Here is a 20,743-nt window from a genome sequence, read left to right on the forward strand (position 1 = left end):
CCAATTGCTAGCAGTCTGTGTTCTATCCAATTTGCACATTATTATCTAAAATTAATAATTTTAAATTATGTCAATTACATTATTTTAAAGATGTTTTCTGAACTCTGATCTTAACTTGTATATACTCCGAATATATACAATGCCTATGCTATGCCATCTTCTGAAGATCTCGGACATCAAAGACAGATACCTCCCACAGATATAGCATTGGTGTGGAACATAGCACATTCCTTAGTCCCTATAATTTGCACTGGGCAAACAGTGAAGTTCTTAACTAGGAGTGCCTGGAAGTTTTGCTCGGAGGCACTTATTCCAACCTCAGTTTACTACTTGGTCTGGTTTATGTCTAAGTTATTACTAACCTCCTCAACAAGCATTGATAAAAGCTGTTTGTGAGAAAACACTGGATTTTAGATCAAGTAAGTATTCTCCTGAAGCATAGTGAAAAGATCACATTCTAACCCTTGGAGTTGCTAAAGGCTGTCCACCTATTTCCAAGCTTTTAAATAATTTTTCCTTTTCAGTGACCCAAACGTGCTGTAGGTCTTAAAATGTCTGGGATGCTATGTTTTGAGCAAGGAATTGTATTTAAACATTTGCAAGATTCCACACTCCACAGACATTCCATGCCACATATGAGTGACATTCTTGTAGTAATGGCAGTCACTTGACCCTTGTTTTTGCAAGGTTTGGGGAGTATAACATCTTTGTGTGGACATCATTCCCATGCATGTTCTGTGGCTTTTCAATTTGTCACCCATGCTGGAAAAAATATAAACTTGGAAATAATTGGTGTCCGTCGTCTTAATCCTGCAGCATGTGCAAATGTATTTCATCCTCCTAAGGGAGTTAGGAAGGTAATGAGTTGTAGACCATTAAAGAAGCAAGTGCATAGGTAAATAGGATGTGCCAGAGACCTTGTAGAAGCACTGACATTCTTTTTGAATTTGTACATCTGATTTTATCTGATTCTGATTTTGCAATGAACTTTTATGGTTCTGTGTCTAAATACCGTTCTAGATTGACTTTCCATATAGTTTGAGTATCATGTCCCAGGCTTTAATAATGCTTCACTAAAGCATTTTAGTGGAGCCAACTTTTTGTTTTTATTTGGTCTAGAAAAATTATTGATATTGAGCCAGTATCAAGCCTAGTAGTGTATTTGTTTGATTGTTCCATTCATGGGTTTGATATTTTGGTTATTGTAGGAAATCTTCTTTTTCTGTGTTGTCATACCGGATATTTTGCTATTTGCTGGACCCTATATTTTTGCTACTTTTAGAACTCTGTAGACTAACCAGTAGTAAAGTGCTTGTGCTCCCCTTTAAACATGGTCAAACTGGCATACTCTTAATTGGGATATTTAACTTACCTATAAGTCCTTAGAATATGGTACAAGGTGAACCCAGGGCTTGTAAGTTAAATGCCACTAGTAGACTGCAGCATCTATTGTGCCATCCACTACAGCGATAGTGTAAAACATGACTTCAGGCCTACCGTTGTAGCCTGACTGGAGCAGTTTAAACACTTCAATTCGACCCCTCAAAATTAACTTCCCTTTAAAAATAATACACAACCTCTCTGTAGGCCTTATATACCACAAGGCAGGGTGAAGGCCCCTCCCTCCTCAGTTGTGCTACACTTGTGCCCTACTCTTGCACTTCTGACTCACCTTCACCCATCTCTGTGCTCTTCTGTCTGCGTAATGACGAACATCGCTGAAGCAACATTACTGCAGACACCAGACTAACATAGCGAAAATACAATATGATTATCTCTGTCCTACGTGAAGAGCAAAGCAGAGGAACAACCAGGTACCTTAAGACGCCACTCCCTTCGGCTGCTGCTTTAAGCTCTGTGTTTTGAATAACTTGGCTACTTTGTGTGATTTAGGGACCCGCCTGACTCAGCTCCATTGTCTGGCCTCCCCTGGGGAGCGGGAAGGGCTTGGGCTTATTGCAGAGTGCATTGGGACTGGTCGGTGCCGGGGTTGAATCGGCATTCCTCAGCAGCCCTAATCAGCCAATAGTCCATATAGTTTGATTTAGTGTCCAGAGTCTGGGGCCCCATGACTCGTGGGCAGGGAGTTTGCGCGGGCAGTTAGGCAAGCCACCCATGGCTGATTCAGGCCCAAGGTAAGCAACTAACCAGGAAGCATTTAAATGGTATATATGGCACCACAAGTCTAAGTTTTAAGGATTATATTTGAAGAGAAGGCGGCAACACTTTGATACTATGAGCCAATCAGAGAGTCAAGCGGAATCTTGCACTCGTAGTGGTTAGTTTTGGGATATGGTAGGAGGTGAGTTGAGCTTTCAACTTGTTCTATATTTTTTTAACCTTTCGTATGGTCTTAATAAAAATGTGTGTGAATTACCTGCACACACTTAAATGCCAGTTAAATTGCCACTACACACAAAGGAGCGAAGAAACATAGGAAGGAACGGGCAGGAGGAATCAACTTCTACTACAGGGGTAAAGGGCACTTGTACCCTAATGGCGAAGATTCTTACACATAATATCTCTTTGAGTTACAGCAACAGCAATCTGGGAGATCAGTCAATTTCATTTGAGGACGTTAAAGGTGGAATCAGTGCATTGTCTGTACAGTCATTGGCTCCATCCATTAAAAAGGTTGTCTAAAAGCATTTTATAGTCGTAAATAGGGGTGATTCCCCTAATGTTCAAAGCACCAAAAAAAGGGGAGATATCCATGAAGAAGTCACTTTCTTACTCCTCATCCTCGGATAAAGATCTTTTAGACCCACAAATATCATCTACTCATAAACTGTTAATTGAGATGCAGAATACTATGGGTAGCTCGAATGCTACAATCAGTACTAAGGATGTATTCTCTTTGAACTGTTTACAGGATAATAGAAAATTGTACCAAAGTAAAGTCGTAAAAAATACCCAGGACTTAGCAAATGCTGACAATAGAAGCAAACAATGTCTTCTTTTTTAGAAATATTACCTACTGCATTATCATCAATGTTAGATGTGCTGCTTCTAATGCAGAAAAATCTACATGGCGTACTAAAGTCAATAGGTTTAAAAAACGCCACAGTAAAACATCAGGTGTGCATCTTAAAGATCATTGCAATGGCATTAGGAGAGATAACCTCATGTATGCCCTCTTTGGGAAAAATAAAAGCAGAACAAAAATCTCAGGAGACCAGGACAGCTGAAACCTGTGTAAACTCTGTTTTCATCTTTCATAGGTCAATGTTGGTCAAAAGAGTGACTACTGTATTTTTTTATTTTTTTTATAGAAGAGGCTCTCTAGATATAAATACATGAATGAAGGGATCCCATTTCTAGATAGAACAGGTGTAAAGTAAGTCAGAAAGGCAAATGTAAAGAAAAAACTTGAGAAGCAGGGAGAAGTGTCTTTTACAAGTAGTATCTAAGGGGAATATTTGCCATGTTGTTGAAAAATCAGGTAAAATGAAGCATGTAAAAGTGAATATGGGGGAGTGGAACAAAAAATTAGGGAAGTAGATGTCACCTGTGATGTGTGAAGTTCGGAACAGAAGAGTATACAAAAGCGAGTCTTCTAAAACAAACCAACGATAGTAATAACCCGCCCAGTAGGGAAGTACGAAATCAACCTCTTATGAGTAAATAGATTGATAGGCAAGAAGTAAAAGCCCACGAGAACATGAGTAGGAAAATGATGTGTGGATCCATATTGATATCCTCAAGGAAAGAAAAAAAAAGTGAAAATTGAGACCAAAAAATAGAGGACTTATTAAGTTCTTTCAAAAATGTAGTTCCCTCAGTTTTTTCAAGATTTAAGCCAAGTCTATTTTACAAGGAATAAGGATGGTAGGGAGGTAATTAAAGATATTCCTATGTTCCTTGGTAGTATAGGAATTGATTATTAATGTTGGAAAATAACTAAATGTAGAGGAATCAAGTTAATCTAATTTACTAAAAATAGAGCAACAACAATTAAACCTTTTTTTGAAGTGCCATGCACATCAAATCAGTGATGTATGGGAAGAGGGAAAGTCTACAGGAAAATTAATAAACATTAATAATGAAGGACTTACGCAGGCCTTGGGGTGGGAGGTTCCACACGATCCACTGCGTATGCTGTTGGGGGTCTTTGATGGCCTGGATGGTTCTAGGATGGACAAGCGCCTCTTGGGGACAGCTGTGGCAGTGGCCAAGAGGGACATAGTAGCGCATTGGTCACAGGCTAAGGCACCTACTGTACAGGGATGGAGGAGGGGAGTGGACTGGTGTGGGATCCAGGAGGAGGCCCCATTTGAAGCTCGGGGATCCTGATTTATTCAACAAAGTATGGGGTAAATGGTTTAATATGCTGCCACCATGACGATCTGTTTTCCTGTTACTCCATGGCACACTGTATCCACTGTACAGTCTGATGTGTTAGACTCTGATGGACCAACCCTATTTCTGTCATCAATTTATCCTGTCGTGTTCCCTTTCGTACTTAATGAACTGCAACCAATGAATTTTCTCTGTTCTTATAAACCTAATAAATTTGATTATCAAAAAAATAATGAAGGACTGCGAATAAGGGTGCAAAATAGAGAACTGGAAGGCAGAGTTCAAGAAATACAAATAAGGAATTTGTATGAGTATTTAAATCTAGATGAGTATAAGGAAACGTTCTTAAGCGATGTGGACTAGGATAAACTCTCCCTGCAATCCCTGAAGCTATTTAGTTTAAACTAGCACTGCTACAAGTGATCTAAAAAAACAAAACTAGGGAAGATGGATACAATTCTAGCAGAAAATTACGTGATATGCTTTCCAAAAATGTGTGTGTGCAGGTAACCACTAATTTTCGATATACTTGTCCAAGTAAAGTCTTTTGCATAAGCAAATTCTCATAGATGCCCTTCAGGTGGTTTATTAACTTTAGTTTCTCCAAAAATAGTTTGTAATGTTACTCAATTAGTTTCAAGTTGTGATTGGGCTCAAAAAGCAAGATTCAATTATAGCAAAATACTGTGAATAATTAGTATTTGCTCTGGGTAAATGTGAATGTGAATTTGTTTGAAAGGAAGTACAATGAAGAGCAATACAGTCTATTTATAGGGGACTCAAATGGACATATGAATTTAACTACAGATTCAGTGATGCTATTATTAGGTGATTTAAATGCAAGAATTACCTTTAATGATGATTTGTACTCAGTTGAAGAATTAATATCTGTTCATAAAATTCCAATGCAACTCCAGGGAGTTCGCTTACAGACAATGCCCGTCACTCAGTCCTTTCAAGGCCAGGGTCACAGATTTGGCATGTAACGCACAGGTCACCATGGGCATCAGTCCTCCCGGTTCCTCTCCCCTGTGGCAACAGCCTTCGAGCTACTTCATTTTGCCATTAATGGTCCACCTATCTTTTGGGAGGCGGGATGCAGCATTTCTCTCAGTTTTGCGATCCATCACGTCTGAGAAATTGGTCCTTCAAATCGTTCAGCTAGGCTATACCCTAACCTTTTCTTTCTGCCTCACCACACCTTCCTAAAACACCAGAGCGGCTCTCGGAGGCACAGCTGTCCATTCAAATACAAGGAGAGGAGGTGGCCTAACGGGTAGGGCGGTCGCCCTCAAATCTGGGGAACCAGGTTTGAGTCTCTGCAAGGACGCGCAACATCCTGTGATTCTGGGCAACTCACTTAACGTCCCTGTGCCTAACAATAGGGAATGTGCTCTTCTGTAGCGCAACTGGTACTCGTGTAAAGCGCTCTGATACCCGATGTCTCGAATCAAGTTTGGGCTACATAAAACTCTGTTAAAAAAAAAAAGTATGTGCTTTACTCTCTGAATCAGACATCGGGATGTTTCCAGATTTTGAAATAGGGACAAATTCAAAATCCTCATGGTGGGCCAGATTCTGTCTTCCCTGATTTTGAGCAGCTGGAATGTTGCCTTTGACCCGCAGCATGTGTATTTTCAAATATCCATCCTCAGTCCCATACATATTGCCCTAGGTTCAAGATAGGCCCAGAGAATTTTCAGTTTGCAATGCTCCTTTTCTGCCTCACAAGTGCACCTTGCATTTTCGCTAAAGAGATTGAGATGGTTTCTGCCCATCTTCTGAGATCGAAATTACCTGTTTTCTATTACCTTGGCGGCTGGCTTTGTAAGGTGGGTTCCCCACAGTTAGTCTGAGACTACTTTCAGACTACAGCAAACCTCCTGATATCATTGTATTTCTAGAAGAATGAGTCAAATTCGTACCTAACTCCATTGCAAAGGCTTCCTTTTATAAGAGGTGTCTTGGACACGGTACAGTTCAGGGCCATCCCTCCATTGCAACGAGTCCAGATGTTTGGTCTCTGGTACGGTGGCAGACTCCGGAGTGCAATCTGCAGTCCCAGTGGGCACATCACCAAGGCAACCTGTCAGGTGTCATCCAGGCTTTGACTCCAAACGATCTGCAGTGATGGCTACTCTACCACAGTTGGCCCAGCGGCAGGTCCCTCTCCTTACCCCACCCAGAGCTGACAGTTGTGATGGATGCTTCTCTGCTGGGTTGGAGAGGTCATCTGGAAGCGGTAGAGATCAGAGAACTCAGGTCTCCTACGGGAATCTCACTCCACATCAATCTGCATGAGTTGCGGGCATTCCTGCCATCCACAAAGGGGTAGCTGGTGCAGAATACTATGGTCAACACCACTGCAATGTAGTATTTCAAAATTCAGGGCAGAGTGGAGTCCCCGGTCCAGTGCCAAAAGGTCTGCCCCTCGATTTGGCGGGAGTGCCAGGGCATATCAATGATGATGAACCATCTGGCTGCATCCTTGAACACCAGGGGAGACAAGCTCAGCAGGTGCTGTCTGGTGGATAATGAGAGATGTCTGCATCCTTAGATAGCACATAACATCGTCTGGGGATCGGGAGACCTGGCTAGATTTTTTCACAAAAAATTGTAAAATCTAGGACACTGTCAAATAATGTGTCACGAATTAATCTCATCTAGAGATTCACATCTATAGCAGTTTATTGAGCATTCTGGATACATTCTATTAAAATTAGCTGGAATACAGTAAATCAATCACTTCGAAAAAAATATATTTTCTGAAACTTGTTTCTTCTTAAAGTAGACCTATTAAGCTCATTAATTTTAATCCATACTTCTGATGATGACACAATATGTTTCAGTTGCTCCCATTTAGTAGACATTTTTTTTAAAATACATGTATTTCCTTTGCTTTCATAAGGTATTGTTTCCAGCTTCCTGCTTTTCAAAATGACACATTTTCTTTCACATTAAAAATGTATTCCTTCTTGTTGATGGTATCATTTTGAGGGTAAAATATACAACAATATAAGATCATTGTAGCATTTGTTATCCATTCCTATTTATACAACAATATAAGATCATTGTAGCATTTGTTATCCATTCCTATTTATACAACAATATAAGATCGTTGTAGCATTTGTTATCCGTTCCTTTTGCTTGCCCTTATGTCTCCCTACGTTTTCCACCTATCTCCAATCATGAAATCGATTACTTTGGGGAAACCATTTAATTTCTATGTTGTTAGAATTACTTTATCAATAGTCTCTTAATTTGTTTAAGGCTTAAGTCCTTGAGGCAGGTTGACTAAATGTATGTGATTCCAAAATTCCTTTAAAACTGGGGTTTAAAAAAAATCTCTACCTTGTAACACACTTTTTGTGATTTTATTAATCTAAGAGTATGCTTAATGTTATTAATGTTTCAACAGAATCTCCATAAATTCATTATCATAATGAGTTCAAATGTTGCACTATTCTTAAGGTTATTGTGCAAAATATGCATAGTAGTATTTTTTTTTTAATTAGGTAGTGCTAGTCATTTTTCTTTGGTATGAGAATATAAAGTGTTTAGTGCCAATTTGGGCAATCTTGCCACAGAAAAGAAGAAATCATAGGCTTAATTTTCCTAAGGTTGCATGTAGAATGCAGGGCGCAGCTGAGAAATGAAAAATAAACTTAGGCAATATGGTAATTAAAAAAAAAAAACTAATGCTGCTCTGCCAAAAAGCATAAGATATAATTTCCACTTTTATAGCAGCCTTCAGACTCTAACAAATGGAGGTCATAGTTTAAGTTGAGAAGAGCCTCTATTTTATTTGAAAACGTAATTTACCAAGATAGTGTTTTGGGTGATAGTCGTAGCAGCTTTGAAGTTCTGGTATTAACTCTTCTGATGAGAGTTGCATAATATTCTTTTAGTTTTCAATGTATTAATCTCGAAAAGCAGAGATATCAAGGGCCTGCCCAAACTCTGAATGTGCTGCCACATAAACCCTTTATTCTCTGGCCACGGAAATGCCTGCTCGCCAAACATTGCCTTTGCGGGGGCCCTTGTCTAATGAATAATGATTCTGGGGAATTGCGCAGGCTGCCAGTGTGACAAAAGAAGTTGTGTGCTCTCCCCTTCAGCTGTCTGTAAAACCCATTACTGTCCGACAAGTATAACCGGATTGAGTACTTTTGGAACCAAGCAGCTGCTTCTGCCATGTTTCCAAAATATTGGCTTGTTTGAGGACAATCAATTTAAAATGTGTTCCTCAACCTAATGTTTGCTTTACAAAACTTCTAATTCCAGCTTACTCTTTTATAAGGGTCTGTCATCACAATCGACTTGTGCATGAATTTGGATCAGATCTTAGGAAATGGAGAGTGTCACTCCATAGGAATCAATTGAACTGCTCAATTGGACTGTTCCCTCTACCATAGACTTCTGGTTCACAGAAAAAGTCGTACATTTCAGAATTTTTTTTATTGACGCCCACACATTACAATGTATGACCATTTACCTAATTCACAGCACTTGCATGCAGGAACTATCTATTATGGAAATTAAATGGGAAGTATAAGAAATTAATTTACAATTATTTGTAAAAACCCACAAAGTAAGGGCTGTGTGTATGTTCCTTCATTTGCAGTTCTCTGATCAATTCACCCGCGTTTCTACTGACAATCAGAATGTACAAATGGTAAACTAAATTTATGCATAGTAGGTCACAATTGTGCACGTAATGAGGCCTCCGCCTGAGTCATTTAGGGATTTCTTTTTGGGTGAATCAGCCCCGTAGCACATTTGGATTCTGGGCGCTCTTAAGAGTTCTGCTTTCTAGGTGCTCAAAAATGCTCACTTGACGTTGGAGGGCCCAAAAATGTTCACTTGACGTTGGGGGCCCAAAAATGTTCACTTGATTTTGATTAATTTCCACCTGAGCAGCCCATCTGTTCAGTGGGGTCATCTGAAGCTTCAATGCTCACCATCCTGGCGCTGCAACATAGAAGAGTGAACTGCCAAGCTGACTGAGGTCTGATCTGTTGGGCAGAGTATCCCAACACCCATCTCAAGCCCCTGCAGCTTGCAGTGCAGGGAAAATGAATTCCAGCTACTCCTGTCAGGCATAAAAGCCTCATGATTTATTTTGCCTACCATTGAGGTGGCCCTTTTGGAGCACTCCTCTTAACAACTGTGTTGTATCATACGACAGGTAGTCAGGAAGAGTTTTGTAGGTTTCTTTATTAACCTCTGGTTCAAGATATTAAATATGTACAAATGTCCAATTGTATGATTTCCTTGGAATCCAGTCCTCACTCCAGCCCCACCAGGAGCAGCCTGCCTGTTGCTAATCCCATCTCCAACTGTCACCACTCATCCACACAGGCACCCAGGCATTCCACGCATCAGACACCTCAACATTCTAATACCAACTCTCACACTGGCTGAGCAGCAGTGAGACAGCTAGGCAGGGAAACATACATTAACACTAAGACTAATGTAACATTGTCCCCCTCTTTTTAAATGAAGAATGAAAGAGTGAAAAACATTAGAATAACTATAAACAAGACAAGAAAATATACAGGCGTAGAAAAGGTTCAAACTCAGGGATGCAAAACTAAATGCAACTTCACAAGAGTCAGAACACTTCATAACCTGAAGGAAAAGGAAAATATTGGCAAGCAAGAATAAAACATTGACAAGCAATATACCCATCCTTCCCAATAATCAATTGTTCAAAAATGTAGTGAAGGGTGGGCCACACCCCAGGACAAACACCTAAAACCACAACCGGCAAAAAGGGTGAAACCAACACGTAAGGGACAAAACCCAAAAGACCAACCCAGATAAGGGAGAGACGAGGCACACGTGTAGCACAAGGTGAACTACACACACTTTAAACTCCGTGAGGCGACTTACACACAGCAACAACAACGTGAGGCGCAGGGCGACTTACGCTGAATAACACGTGAGGCACAGGGTGACTTAAACCTAAGACAAAAATAAGTGAGGCGCTGGGCGACTTATACACAAGACTACAACATGTGAGGCGCAGGGCGACCTACACGCAACCTGCAAGACATGCAGCGCATGGCGACTTACACACAAAAGAGACCAAACATGTAGACCATTGCGACTTACACACGTTATACACCACACACAAAAAGTATGTAGAAGGTGACCAACACATGGACCCAGAAACACCAGAACCATCCTAATGTAAGGGAGTACAAGGTGACTGCCACCCACTAAAATTCAAGGCCCAACCATATGTAAATGAAAATAAACTGTGGCATCACTAAGAAAACACTAAAGAATGCAAAAACTCTTTATCTATACTCCTGTAATTACAAACCTTTGACCCATCGCCGGTGAGTGACATCTCACCCGAGAAATTTAACCCTGGGCCTTGTGCACCCCACATGCGAAGAAAACAGAACACCTAACAGCACGTGTACACAGCCATGCCATACCGGCATGAAAGATAGTGTCGATGTGAATAGTGACCCATTAGGGTAACACAACAGAGCAAAATAAACATCATAAGACTGAGAAATAGCATTAAGTTGTCCGCGAAGACCTCCGAGATTACAGGCATCAGAACTTGATGAAAGACCCCAGTGTCTGAAACAGATTTGACTAATGCAAAAAAACAACTCAAGTGTCAAAGTCCGAAGAAAATAAACCAAATAATCCCACCAAACACTGTAGCTATACCATTTTGTCCAATACTCGTGCAGAGCCGCAGAACAAAGGGATCCCACGTCGTAACGAGTCTTGCTATGCGCCAGGATCTTCCCACACAGCTCGCCTTTGGAAGAACGTGAAAAGAGACAGTGTGGGAACTACCATAAACTCCCTGGCTTGTGGGAGGTCTCCAGCCACAATATGGCGGCACACTGATGACATACATGTAGAGTGGCTTTCGGTGCGTCTGTGCTGCAAAACGTCCTAGCATGCCTTCGCACATTTTATGAAGTGACAGCAGCCCTTCACGCGACCACAAGAAACGGTAAGTGGCGCACGAGCAATTTAAGCATGTGCCACACGGCCCTTTTTTTATTTAATAATGATGAGTGGTCTTAACCCCCGCACTCCCCCATACCGTGGGAAGTATCTACCCCAAGACCAATACCCCTGTTATCCCAATACACTTAGCCAACAAGGTCGTAGTTGTTGTGGTGGTTGTTGGCCGCAGTTTTATTGGGATCATAAATCATATCTGGGTCATATACATGTGAACACAATATCGCATAAATTATATCTGGGTCATAAACATGTCATACAACATATCTGGGTCATAAATCATACATGCCATCGCCATAGTCATAAATCATATCTGGATCATGAATCATACATGTCATCATTTGCATAAATCATATCTGGGTCATAAATCATACATGTCATCATCATTGTCATAAATCATATCTGGGTCATAAATCACACATGTCGTCATCATTGTCATAAATCATATCTGGGTCCTAAACATGTCAATAATCGTATTGTGCAGATCATATCGTGGTACATTCAGTTCGTAGATGGCACGCCTACCAAACCAGTTCTTTTGTTGGTCCTTGGTAGTCCTCATTGTCGTGTTACCTCTGGGACCACCATTTGGCTGGTCACCCACGCCCTTTGCGTGTAGGGAGGGGTAGCTTCTCCAAGGAGTTAGGCCCAACTCGCTACCTTTTTTGTGCCCTGCCGTCCGGCCGGGTCTGGGCCGCGAGCGCCGTCTCCGTTCGCTACTCCCCTCCTTGGCCCGGCCACCTCACCCTGCCGTGCTGCATCCCAAAATGAGTGGCCTACTTCTACACACCGCCCTGTTGGTGTGTCTCCTTAGCCATCCGTTGTAACAATTTCCGCTACGCCGCAGGGAGGCGCACGTCTTCCTGCGGCTCCCCCCAGCTCCCGTGATTATTGTGGCTTACATGCGCAATTGCGCCACCGGACGGCACTTCACTGACTCTCATCCTTTCTTCCGCCAGCTAGGTTCGGACGTGGCCGAATAGTTCTAGGCGACCAGGGCAAACCCAAGGTGAACACCGCCATACATATTCTGAGACGGCCTTGTGCTTTTTTCCCTTTATTTGTGAGCCCGGCCCCCGTACCCGCACTGGGGTGGGCCCAGGATCTGCGCTCGGGCCACTCGCACACCGCGCAACAGTCCTTCCCTTTGGCCCGGGAGACTAAGTGATTTGCCCAGAATCACAGGATGTTTTGAGCCTCCTTGTCGAGGCTGGACTGTGGTTTATGGTATGCTCAAACCTGCCCACTGCCTGGACTCCTTCCTGTGGCCTTATTAGGCCGCGCCATGTTCTCATGTACTCAGCGTCTGCCTTTCTGTAATTTGCCCACTTGTAACTATCCCCCTCGCTGTTGCCGGTCGACCTAACACATTCACTTCATGGTGGGCCGGGCGCGACGGGTTATTGGATAGTCGTGATCCGCCCTCTGCCCGAATGTGTGCCCCTGGGGCAAAGTGACTGCCCAGGTGGGGATGAGCACCCTGGTGCTGGCAAGCTTCTGTGCCCGGATCTAGAGGCCACGCGCATTCATGTGGCCATTGCTGTGGTTTGAGTTTGGCTCCACAGTCGCCCTTTGAAGTCCGAGTAGTCTAGTCCCAGCCTTTTATCTTCGAGAGGTCGGTAACTCACATGCCGTAGCCGTGGCCCTAAGCATCTGGTATTTAGCACCGGTATGCGGAATGTTCGCCACCGCCCCTGCCCCCCTTTTTTGGGCAATCCGTGTTGAGTTTCACTCCTATCTCCTCTGCTAGACACCAACCTCGGAGGCGGGACTTGGGAACAAAACATTACCACCTTGAATGTGGTCCTTGTACTGCATGAGGTTAGACGAGGCTTATGCCCGTAAGAAACCACAAAGTGCTGTGGCTACTACGAGAAAGCGACATGTGCTTGGCCAGGCGCGACATAGCACAGCTCAATGCACTTCGGGAGAGCCCCCCAAGACGCGTCACCCGCAACCGTTCTCTTGAAGATAGGCGTGTTCTCCTGGCCCGCCTGGCAGACAGCCCGGTTGCACCTGCCAGCTCCCACGTGAAAGGGGAAACCACGTGGTAAATGCCCCCCATGTGTGCTTGACTTGAACGATTGACCATATGAAGTCACTCGCATGCCGTAACGCATCGCTGTTGTTACCCAACCCAATGCATCGATGTTGGAAAGGTGAAAGGTTGTTGGGATTTGACCCTCTCACTATGAGATATCACACGCTACACAGTGGCGGACACTTCTATCCGAGCAAGCAATTCATAAACATGATTGGTGGCACTTCCACACACAACTTTTTCAAAACTCCGTTGCGTGTGGAGGGTAGTACGGACGCTCACGCCGCCAAGGGCGAGGAGTACGCGGCCAGATCATAGTGAAATAAGGCCACGTAGCGCCGCATTATATGTTCGCAACCCCTTCTCGGCTCCTTAACTGCACTGTTGCAGGACCTGCTCAAGTTTACCGAACGGCTTGGACTTTGTGAATTTGTCCCTGTGCTCCAGTTGTGCCGTTTGCGGCATATAACTATCTCTGGGCGAGGTATACGAGCCCCCTTGGCCCTTTCTAAAACCCGTTTGCTACCTTAGCGCCAGTAGGCATGTCTGAACGTGCGCTTTACAAATCCCCCCGTGACGATCAGGGCGAGGGGCCCGTTTTTGCCCTTCGCATGCAGGCAGCGGCACCAAGTTACTCCGTGCCTCTGCATAAGCGCGGCGTATGGAAACCAACGGGTTGTTTGCTGCAACATTAGGGTGCATAACTCCTTCGCCTATCAGCTGCATTGAGGATTTTCCTAAGTAGCACAGCCTACCAACATACAAAACATGAATGATCGCTGTTTGCTACATTTATTCTAATTCATTTTTTTTTTTTTTTAACTCGTGGGAACTTGCTCCACAACTATCAGTGCTCGAAAATATTAACTTGTTAATTCATGACCTGCTATACCCGAGACTCGAACCCGCGTCTGCTGGGTTTTTTGTTGCAGTTGCGGTCCCCTTGTCCTCTGTGCTATCCATTTCCTCGTTGCTTTCTGAAACTAACAGACCCCTTGTAACCTCGCATGGCTTCGCCTGCTATCGTCCGTACATTTAACGGGAAATTGCAATTGCCTACTTTGTCTTGACCCACGCCCCCCGCCCCCCTGCTATATCGATTTCTCAGCAGGACAGACCAATCTATACTTTACCTTTGATCACTCCCTCTAGCGCTCCTCCTTGTTTGAGCTCCCCCACTTAGCCCCTGCCGGTGTTGTGTATCGCTCGTCACCCGTTGCTTGGGGGGGGGAGGGGCCACAACCGCCTCACTCCGCTCAGGGGTCGGCTGATCAAACCCATACACCGCTGACTCTTTTTACCCCACACAACCTTCATTCCGCCAAAAGAGTGTTATGAGCCGACTGGAGTGTTCACTACTTTATGAAAAATTAAACTTTTTTGCATATTCATTATCCAAAGAAGACACACGGGCCTCGCTCTATTGCCCTCTCGTCTGAGGCCTAAATATGCGCGTATGTGTATACCAGTACCACGCACCTCCGAACTTGCCTCGCCGGCCCTCGGATGTCGTGTAAGCCCGGGGCCGGCACTTACTGTGGTGCGCCTATTATGCGACGGCGGTTGTTAGTAGGGGAAATCTTGGCCCCTCTAGCGCATCGTTGTCCCCGTGATGCATTAATTTACTGTATTCAACACCTTTCTCCCCCAAACAGGCAATCAGTCTGCCACCAAATATGCCTCCTGTTTCTGTTTTTTTTGTTTTTTTGTTTTTTGTTTTTGTTTTGTGGTTTCTGACTTGCCGCTGCACGCCTGTCTTATTACATACATTCTCTCATTGCGCCCTTACCGTTGTCCTTGAGGGGAAGCGAAACGGCGTTCTTCCTTCCGGACCGTTGGCTCTTCCATCACAGTTGCCCCTCGGTCTTCTGCTCCTTGGTGCCACGCATCACTTGGCCCGCCTGCTCAGCCTTCGCGCCCTCTCCCCTTTGTGAGGACTGCTCACCGGAGGGGCGAGTGGACACTGGCTCACGAGCGGAATGCGGGCGGCTCCTGCTTGGCGCTGCGGGCCTCTCCACCGGCAACGCGACCCTGCGCGGCGTCGGTGAGCCTCCGTGTTTTCTTCCCTCTTCTTTTTTTTTTTTTTTTTTGATGACTTAGGGCCGTACAGCCGCTCTTTTTTCTGGTTTCCAGCCGTACTCCTGTGATGGTGTGGGGGGGGGGATAGGCAGCTCCTGCCCTCCGTCCAGCGGCACTACGCGCGCTGGGGCAGCTGGGCCTTGATCCTCCGCATTCATCTCCGTTCCCCCACGTGGCCCTGCAGGTTCCGTGCCCCTCGTCAGCACCACGATGCTCCAGTCGGGGGCGGCTGGGCCTTGGTCCTCCGCACTCATCTCCGTTCTCCCACGTGGCCCCGCAGGTTCCGTGCCCCTCGTCGGCACCACGATGCTCCAGTCGGTCGATGCAGAGAGGGCCTGCGCCTCAGTTAAAAAGTTGTGCTCCACTTTTTGCCCCAGGTTCGTCTCTTGTTCTCTCCGAGCGCCTAATGAGTCTGCTCACCTTCAACGCTCGCTCCTTCGGCCCATCGAGGTGCTCGGCTGGTCTCCTCGGGGGCAATCAGATTGAAAGCGATCACTATTTCTTCAGTATGAAAGGGCTGTTGAAAAGGCAGCTAGCCACAAACTGCTCGGCAGCGCAGCCTCCCCGTCTTGCAGGGACTCGCCACCGCATCGCCGCAGCCCCGAATCACTACTCGAGTGGAGGGGGAGGGGGGGGGGGGGTCCGACTGCAAACTTCCCCCCGGGCGGGCTGTGAGCGGGCGCACCTTGCCTCCGTCGTGTTCCCGGCCACCTGCCAAGTTTCCTCAGGCAAACTTCGGGCCCTTTTCTCCTCCTTTTAGAAGTCTTCCCCGCATGGCTTTGCCTCACAGCGCTTCACCTTGAGGCAGAAATTCCGATGTCTTTTCCAAAAATTCAGGTGCGCCGCTTCCCCCGCTCCACGAAAATTAGGAGCTATCTGGGGCGAGCGGTGGCTTATATCCCCCCCTTCTGTTCGTCAGCTCCGTGCAGCTGCCCCCCCATTGGGGGGTTTGTACCATGCAGTCCCCCCTATTGGCTGGGGGTTCCTTAGTGCCAACAGGATGTTCCCCAGAGAGGTGTTGAGCCTTCCTGCCGCTTCTGGGCGCCCAGAACCGGTTCTTCCACTGGGGCTCGGCGTGGGTTAAGGCGCCGGCCCTTGAGCCTCCCCCCTTCGGGGGGGGGGGGGGGGTGCGGCGGCCTCTGCAATAACTGTAAAGTTGTCTAACTCCTTCGATGTCGCCTTGCGGCTGGTTTGAAGGGTGTCAAACAAATGCTTGTCTCACGCTGTAGAAACTGTGCACCACTTTAAGTCAAACCAACCGCACAATAGAAATACCCAAAATTTAAGCAAAGTACTCACAGTTAGCCGGGCACACAAGATAGCTCCTTGTCTTGTAAGGGCAAAGTGACACCGGAGGTGTACAAAACCAAATAGCCTCTGAACAACTGAAAACAGAACAAGGTCCAATAGCTGCCGGTTCTTGTGCCAGACTTTCTAAAACAATACTTTCTTGACATGCAGGAAGATAGCTGTACGGTGAAACAGGTAGTCTTATTTCCAGGATAAGAATGTTCTCTACATAACACAGTGAAGCAGATCTCAAAAGTCCTCACAAGCAGCCATAATATTGGTATTTTCCCAATATTAAAAAATTCTTCATTCTTACCGCTTAAGTCCCTCTTCAGTAGCCGGCACTGCGGACAAGTTCCACAAAACACTGTACATTACCAGCAAAGCAAGCACACACAGGGCAGCCAGCTCTGTGGAGAAGTGTGGCTCAATGGTTAGAGCAGGCAGACCTCGAAGCAGAGGTCTGGCCAGGGACCAGGGTTCGATTCCTGCCCCGGCGGGTCTCGGGCTCATTAATTCCCCTGACCGGATATTCTCGCCTCAGCGCCTATTCTGATCATGGGTCCCACGCTGCAACTCTGGGCAATAGCTTGCTCAGTCTCCACAACGGCCCCCACAATGCGAGGGATGCCTGGTCTGCACCATGGGGGTGCCCAGGAGTGGACACTTCACAGGGAAAGCCAGGAAGGGTTCCCTTGCGGTATTCGTACAAGCGCTGGGAAACCCACTGCGGGTAGCTGTGCGCTATACAAGTTCAAAAACATTTACATTAACATTTACATTTACAGAGTCAATTTTAAGGCAGAAAAACACAGTGTGCTGCGATTTCCGTTCTAGTGCACACATTGTGATAACAAAACTGCTTGTAAATGCCAAAACTTGTCACGCAATATCCCTGATGATGTAGAATGTACCAAATTTTAAAGATGTTGATTAGGTGAGGTTCCCACCAATTATCCACATGGATCACAGTGATTTTTAAGACTCCAGTGGCGCTTGTCCAGGCTTGGGGCTGCCCGTTGACAAGGACACTGGTGGGGCTGGCTTGCCTGTTGCTCCAAACTTGACACTTAACTTTTTTATGCTTGGTTTCAGTAGTATCTCTTGGTTCCTGTAGTTACTCTTAGTTCCTGTAGTTTATCCTTGTCCTCTTGTAGAAAGCTTTTAAATCTTGAAGTACGCTTGATTCCAGGTCCATCCCATCGCCAAATTATGTTGTATCTTAAGACAGGTAGCCAGGAAGAGTTTTGTAGGTTTCTTTATTAACCTCTGGTTCAAGATATTAAATATATACAAATGTCAATTTGTATGATGTTCCTTAGAATCCAGTCCTCACTCCAGCCCCACCAGGAGCAGCCTGCCAGCTGCTCAGCCAGTCTCCAACTGTCACCACTCATCCACACAGGCACCCAGGCATTCTAATACCAACTCTCACACTGGCTGAGCAGCAGGAAGCTTCAATGCACACCATCCTGGCGGCGCAGCCACATAGAAGAGTGCACTGCCAAGCTGACTGAGGTCTGATCTGTTGGGCGGAGTATCCCTCCACCCATCTTAAGCCGCTGCAGCTTGAAGTGTTGGGTCAAATGAATCGATGAATCCCAGCGACTCCTGTCAGGCATAAAAGCCTCATGATTTCTTTTGTCAGTGATTGAGGTGGCGCCTCTTAACAACTGGATTTTAACACTTGAACAGCACAACGTTGCGTTAGCCATCACACAATGTAACAAGAGATGTTCTGTTCGCCATACTGGAAGTAGGCCAACAGCCAAATCCAGCCCAGTGCAACTATAAAAGAGTAACAAGCACACACCTAAGATGTGTTTGACCCCTCCCACTCTGCATTGTGCTAAGGATTGGAACTGCAGTCTCACTGAGGCCATTCATCTCTTCGGATTGAGTAGATGAAGCAAAGCACATAGCGTTGTTTTCCGGAAGCATGGAACTCCTCATCACTCTGGTTCAACTCCTCGACTTTTATCAAGCCACTTGAATACAGAGTAGTTTATCAGCAAGACTATTTCCTGTTCCCAAATTCACATGCAGAAATAGAAAATATTTTACAAGTCCCAGGATTTGTAGCAATACTAGTTTCTCAGCATAGTTCGGAAAACGTTTTCTTCATCTCTGAAATATTTCTAAATTATGCCTGAGTAAAGTAAATGCTGGCTTAAGGCACACTCCTCGTTTTTACATTAACATCTGTTTTTGATTATCTGTTTCTGAGTTTTCTTTTCGAAAGACGAAGCATGCTTTTACAGTTCTATATATCTGACTGTTAGAGTTTTGCAGAATGTGCTGCAGTCTTTCATTGCAGGCGCAGTTTTGGTGTGTGGCATAGACCAATTAGCAGCCCGAAATCCTCAGCGAGTTGTATTTTCAAGGTTCTTTTTTGAAAGTTAAACATTCTGTAATGTAATAAAAAAAAAATGGAAAAGTAATCCAGAAAAACATGAACCACGGAAAGATTTTTTTTAATTGATAGGACTTGCATGACATGCTAGTTTATATATATTTTATTAGCAATATTTTTGTTTAAAACATGATGACTATTTCTGATTTTATAATATTCACCTTTCGTTTTGGAGCGGGTTCATTCTCCCTTCAAGTTGCAATTGAGCTTTTGTTAAGCCACATGACTAAGGCATAAGATTGTTGAGGCTAGGGTTGTTTAGACTGGATGCACATGTGCTCTGGAAGTTCCTTCATCCACGTTAGTTTCTTAAAAGCCAAAGTGTGTTTATTTGTGTTTACAGTTGTGCCTGCAGTTTGATTTGTTAGCCATATGTAAAATCAGTTGCTAGTGATTGTCTCATTATTTATAACACAAGGTCATTAATGCCCCCCCCCCTCCCCCACACACCTCTATCATCATACACTTCTTGGAAAGAGTGGGTTATTCAGCACTGCCAACCATTCTTATCGGAGTAGAAACTATGAAAGCCTATAATGTGATAGAAACAGTGGATGTGATTACAACCATAGAAGTTAACAACAGATCATGTCCAGACATCCAACTATGCTTTGTAAGCAGTTGACACGACTGTAGAAGAGGCCTTGTTTGATCTCTTGATGGATTTCAATCACAGATCAAGCTAGTACGCTTGCTATAAATCGACATGGAGAAACAAGACCCCATCACCGAAAAAAGACAAACAACCTGATGGTATTTACTGTCTCTTCGGGCTCCACAAGCCTATTAGAAATTAATGCTGTTAACTAGCAGCATGCTTGTTATGCTACTTATAATTCTAGAATGTACTGGCAGATAAAGATTGGTAACATTGCTAGAATTTATTTTTATTAATATAGATCTTTTGCATAAACCTACACTAGTGGATAGTGGAGCACTTCACATAAAACTACAAGATATTGCAAAATAGGTAAACCAGACGATAATGGAGTTCAAGTGGGACTTCATTCTCTGAAGGATCCAGTCAATTATATGGCAATATTATGGGAGTAGAATGTGGACCTTATCCTTCAAGCTTCGGGTGTGAGTTGAAAGGTGGGTCTTTGAACTTTTCCGGAATGCTAGTAACTTTGAATTAAAGCTGAGCTTGTCTGGAAGATGATTCCAGTTTCTGGGTGATTGGAATGAAAAGGAATGAGGAAAGTTTTGGTATTTTAGTCGTTGGTATTTCCAGTGGATTACCTGATTTGTCTCTAGTATTTTTGTATCCTTCCATGGTGTGGAGTTAATTATTTGGGCAGAATGTGACAACATATAAGGGCCGGCTTGTGTGCCAAAGTTCAGCAGAATATAAAGAACAGTTAGTTTGAAGAATTCAAAAACAGATAAGAAATGTAATGGGATTTGTACAGTACAGTTTGCTAATGGTATTTTTTATATAGTTCTGTCGATTGCATGAGGTGTATCACCACATGATTCTGAGATTTCAATTTCAGACCAAAATCTGAATCTTCAAGTGACGATATATTTTGGGAAATACGTTTCTTGATAAACCTGTAGGGGATTGACAGAATGTAAAAATTAGTTGCTTAGATTTAGACAGTATATAGGTGGTGGTG

At 44.4% G+C, this 20,743-nt stretch overlaps 1 protein-coding gene across 4 annotated transcripts in view; it reads left to right on the top strand.

The window, feature by feature from the left end:
- TTC7B (tetratricopeptide repeat domain 7B) overlaps positions 1 to 20,743 on the top strand; it is a 1,385,350-nt gene that overhangs the window by 525,921 nt on the left and 838,686 nt on the right. The window lies entirely within an intron of this gene.

Source organism: Lissotriton vulgaris, chromosome 9 (assembly GCF_964263255.1).
Source record: "Lissotriton vulgaris chromosome 9, aLisVul1.2, whole genome shotgun sequence".
Lineage (NCBI taxonomy): Eukaryota > Metazoa > Chordata > Amphibia > Caudata > Salamandridae > Lissotriton > Lissotriton vulgaris.